Raw genomic sequence first — 5156 nt, forward strand, 5'->3', positions numbered from 1 at the left:
CTGACAGCACCTTGACCTCAGCTGCCATCCTGACTGTCCATCCTAGGCTCCCTTTTTGCCCTGGGGCAAGCCAAAACATAGATCAACTCAGGTCAGGCCAACACAGCATTTCCATGTGTGCTGTCAAGAGTGGGCCCATGGAGGCTTCTCTGGGCTTCTGGGGTCCAATATGTTTCAATTCTTTGTCCCATTAGTGTCCTCACCTATAACTGAGGCTCAGACCTTGATGGTCTCTGAAGCACCCACAGTAGGTTTTCAGTTGCAAACACTGAGGGCTGAAGGGTGATCCAGAGGGGTCCAAATGAGCCATTGTAAGTCCCTCACCCTAGAAGAAAAGTGGAGCCTGGCAAGTCCCTCAAATTAAATAGTCAGAATATCTATACCCTTCCTTACCTCATTCTTCTAAGGGATTAAAAAATTTGGGTCCTGGGCAAGAAGGTGCCACTGTAAAGAAACAGGAAGCTGGAACTAAGAATACATAGAAAGGCATGAAACCCTCTGTGCCTGCCAACACACATATTTATATTTTTTTCATTAAAAAAGCCATCCTTTATTGCCCAGTGCCAACATACTGAACTAGGCTCCAGAGAGTCAGAACAGCACATGGTTGCTGCCTCCAGAGTGACAGAAGCCTGGAGCTGTCAAAGATCTGCTGGAGTCAACTTTATTCACCTGTTTCTCTAGGGGGGAACCTACTTCTAAAGACTTCTCTGGAGTAGTGGTGTTACAGGGAGCAGCGAGATGACTCTGCACAGCTGGAGCTGGGCAGCGAGGCTTCTGCAGACTCCGGAGACTCAGTGACCCGAACTTTGGTCAAAGTGTCCAGAGGAAAGTTCAGGAAGACCTTTACACTGCAGGAGGTTCGGAGAGCACTGGTCACTTATTCAATCCAGGTTTCGACCCACTCGCTGATGATTAGTCATCGGATTCTGTAATTTGCAAAGGAAAGGAGAAAAATTTTACCACCGAGTTAAAAGCTCAACTCTTTTCCCCCTGTGGTCAGCTTGCTTGACACTCCAAACTATTCATTCTGTGCTTTTAAACCTCACAAGGAAGGGGGCGCTCTTTCCCACTGGATACCGGATTCCCGGCAGAGGCAACTCCGCAGGAAGCTGGCGGGGGCAAAGCGCTGACAGCTGGACCACCTGTGCTGGAGCCGCAACCCAGATCAACTGAACTATGTAAAAAACCGTCTCGAGTTGGGGTAAATGAATCCACTGATTAAACGCGTCCTTTTCTGAGCTCACCTCAAAGAAGACAACACCGGGAATGGTTAAGAGGAGGGCTTTTAAAAAAGAAGGAAAGTCGACCTCAGCGTTCGGTGTCTGGGTTCGAATTCTGACTCAACCTGGTAAAATGGCCTTTGGCAAGTTATTGAAGAATGGTTATGTTCCTCAGCTCCTTTTGACAAAAAGCAACAGCTATGAATATTGCTGCTGCTGCTGCTAAGTCACTTCAGTCGTGTCTGACTCAGTGTGACCCCATGGACTGCAGCCCACCAGGCTCCTCTGTCCATGGGATTTTCCAGGCAAGAACTGGAGTGGAGTATAGCTACTTTAACAATATTCAGAAGTTCCCACATACTGACAGAAGGCAAGGTGTCAATCATTTATATGCGCCAAATTAACCCCCAAATAAAGCAGTGGGAGGAAAAGTTGTTCGCGTGCCTACTGGGGCTGAGATGCCCTGATTAGAGGTGGCTGGCAGCTGTGAGTTCTTCTTCAGCACCCCAGCAGCACTGGGAGGCACCTCCAGCACTAGAATCCGAGCAGGTGAACTACTGGAAATGGCCAACTGGAATCGCAATCGGTTGTTTAGGAGTATGGTCTGACCCCGTCACCTGGGGAATTAAGCCGTTGGTGACACCTTGCATCTAGACAGCTCTTGGGTGGCAAAGGAGGAGGAGGGAGGAGTGAAAGAAGATTACATTCATTGAGAAGCTACTATGTATGTGTTGGTGAAAATATTTCAACATCATTAGCGCTGTCGTCCCCATTTTACTGATGAGAAAAACAAACTAAGTTGTTAAATACATTACTCGAAAATCCGTTACAGGTTTGACTAACTTCAAAACCTGTGCTCTTAGTATAACACATAGCTCTGAAACGCTGATCTCCCCTGAAGGCAGGCAGGCAAGCAGACAGGAAAGGAGGAAGGGAGCAAGGAAGGAAGGGACGAGGGAGAAAGCACTGCCATAGTTACCAGAGCCAGTCTCCTGTAGCAGAAATCCTTATAGAAGGTTATTTAACATGAAAAATTATGGTTCAAGATTATTCTGCAGACTTCTTTCAAATTATCATTTCACAAGTTACATCGGATAAGCAACAGTGGGACTTGGAAATGTTGGGAGGGGGGCTAGAAACCTCAGCACTGAGGTTGCAGGGTGAGACTTCATGGACTTGTTGGGTGCACCCACACTAACACTGGGGCTGCAAGTTCTTATCAAAACAGGATCGAAGCCTGCAAATGGGAGGCTCACACAGCTCCCTGCCACCACCCCCACTCTACCCAGGAAATGCCTTCAGGGACCCAGGATTTTGCACTCGGATCAAGTTTGGCTCTCTTGCCTCCCTTGCTGGGTTTTTGTTAACTCTCAGGGATCCCTGAAAAACATGGGGTGAGGGGAGTGGATGAGGGGAAGCATGCGTCCTCTTTCTAGATGAGTGAGCTACAAGCTAGATCAGCTCGGTGGCCTCGGATGTGTAATAAAAAGCTGGGGAGAAAGGACTTAGCTGTTATTTCTCTCAAACTCCTAGTTTGGCTTTTACAGAGCTGTGCGGGCAGAGGTCTGTAGAAATAGATTAGAATCGGGTTTCCACTGGTCCTGCCCTATTGCTCATTCTGAACGATAAAATGCATATAAAATCAGCAGCTCCAAGCCACAAGCGTGCTTAAGGCGAGATTGTCGGTTTGGAAATGTCACAACGAGTAAAAGATGTAGTGGACTTCTGCGCTTTGTGCAGTAGCATTTAGCCCGCGAGCGTCCCAGACAGGGCCCGGCCTAATTTCGTGCTGCATACGACTTCGAATTCTTTCCTCTCTTACCAGCGGTCCCATCTGTGAGAAACGGTACTGCTATCTCCTGTCGCAGCCGACCGCGCAAGTTTACTTGAGCTCAGGAGGGAAAGCTCGAGGAGGGGATGAGCGCACCGCCTGGAAAGGAACATGGAATCTACACAAACAATCCTTTCGGTCGCAGAACTCGGTTTTTAGCTAGTGGGTTTCTAGACCCACTGGTGACAAGTGGCCCCAGCCGGCTCACCCACCAGCAGTTGGCGTTAACAGACTGGTCGGGAGAGGAGGCCGGGTCTGCGCGCCGTGGTTCCTAGCTGTCCAGTGCACACCAAGCTAGCCTCCCAGGGAAGACCCTTCAGCCTCAGCCTTGGCCCGCAGTGGGGGACAGATCCGTGGGTCTCAGACGGAGGCTCTCGCCACCATTGGGCGACCTCCGCTGCATCAATAAACGCGCCCTTCCCTTTCCCTCGGAAACTGGGTGACAAGGTCTGGAAAGGAGCCTGGGACCGGTAAGTCCCAAGGTGAGAGCATTTCCCGCTCCGCTCTCTCTGAGGAGTCACGGGGCTTCCTGGGCAATTTTGGGGCGGGGGCAGGGCAAAACAACAAAAATCTCTGGAAGCTATTTCCATCAGTCCTTTTGCAGATCAATATTAATAATGGTCAGACGAAGTGGTCAAAAATCAAAGGATACCCTGAGTCAAGTGTGACCTCCGCAGTTTCAGAGGGCTGAGCGCTAGGAGTAAAGAGGTCACTACACGAATCACCCAGAAGCAGTGCCTTCTTACCGCTCAGAGGTCTTCCGCCCTCCACCCTTCGACCGTCCTCTTGCCGACCCCTGGCGCGGATACCTGGGGGTAGGGGTGTGGTCAGCGAGAATCGCCGGCCCGGGAAGATGCAGGGCCCCAATCGCTGGTACTGGCCCTGTGCCTTCGAGCCCGGGAGTCCTGGATGCATCTCCTTTGACTTTGTTTTCGTCCGTGTCCCAGCAGTGTCTCCCCCATGTCTACACAAGTCTGACTCGAGCGCGTCGAAGGCTGGTGGGAGGGCTAAGAGCCGGGGCGGTCGCGGATTCAGGAAGCGAGATTCCGAAGATTGCCTGAGTACCGCGAAAACTCCAGGTTAAGTTTTCTCAAACATGTGGTTACTCACCGCGAGGAGCTCAAAAGCAAAAGGTTCAATAGTCAAGTTGGTGGGGACTTTCCTTACTTAAAGTAATAATTTGCTAATTCGGATCTATTGCTTTTAAATATCGACTTCCAGAGACCTCTGTCAATGCAGGCTTAATTTCATCCCACTGATGAAGGATGTTTATAAACGGCTCCTGTGGTGCAAGCCGAGTGTGAAAATATCAGTTTTATGCCTTTTGATAAGAATTACCGAGGTGGAAGGCTTATTAGGCGATTACAAATTTCGCAGCTGCTCGGAGCCCAATTAGGCAGCTCTTCGCGGTGAGTGGAAGCTGTGGGGGTCAGGGCGGGTTGGTGTTCCCGCTCTCCAGCCATGGACCTCCAATCAAGGCCTGGCTCAACCCAGACCCCTGCCCTGAACCCCTCGAGCTTTAGGGGGACACACCCTGCACCTCCCAACTAGCGGAGCGCCCCAAAGCCTGGGGCAGGAGGCACTCCCAAGTCTCTGGCTTTCTTCCTCCCAACCTTGCAAAGAGCCCTATCCGTCAGGGCTGTTGGTTGGGTGTTTGTTGCCCCCTAGGTGGGCTTAGGTACCCGGTTTTCATTTCAGGAGAGGTGGGCATGCCAGAAATTTCAAGTTAGTAGGTAGGAATCGCTCCAACCGGCGATTCCTTACCCACCTGCACATACACAAGATGATGTTTTTTTGGTCTATCCTTATTCGCGACCAAAATTGGTCTCAGTTGGAGTCGGAGCTAAAATCCCTCATTCCACAGACAAAAAGAGTCCTGACTTTTAGCACAAACACCTAAGGTAGGAAGGGGTACTCTGCGAAGCATCAGGCGAACTCTTCCATTGTCGGAGCCGAGGAGAAGCCTGGGTAAGAGGTGTGACGCGAGCTCCAAGAAGTTGGGGCCACTGTGCAGGAAAGACCCCTCGGTATGCTCGCCCTCCACTGGGGGTCACAAGGTGGTTGGGCCCTGGATGAGAAGGACGCTCAGCCCTGACATTCAC

At 50.7% G+C, this 5156-nt stretch overlaps 1 long non-coding RNA gene across 1 annotated transcript; it reads right to left on the reverse strand.

Moving 5' to 3' along the window:
- Nucleotides 1–650: 650 nt before the first annotated feature.
- LOC132657931 (uncharacterized) lies at nt 651–3313 on the reverse strand. The gene is made up of 2 exons (XR_009596735.1): nt 3046–3313; nt 651–929 (listed from the first exon to the last, which is right to left on the reverse strand). It is a non-coding gene; the product is annotated as an uncharacterized LOC132657931 (long non-coding RNA).
- Between the last annotated feature and the right edge of the window lie 1843 nt (nt 3314–5156).

Source organism: Ovis aries, chromosome 1 (genome assembly GCF_016772045.2).
Source record: "Ovis aries strain OAR_USU_Benz2616 breed Rambouillet chromosome 1, ARS-UI_Ramb_v3.0, whole genome shotgun sequence".
In the NCBI taxonomy this organism is placed as follows: domain Eukaryota; kingdom Metazoa; phylum Chordata; class Mammalia; order Artiodactyla; family Bovidae; genus Ovis; species Ovis aries.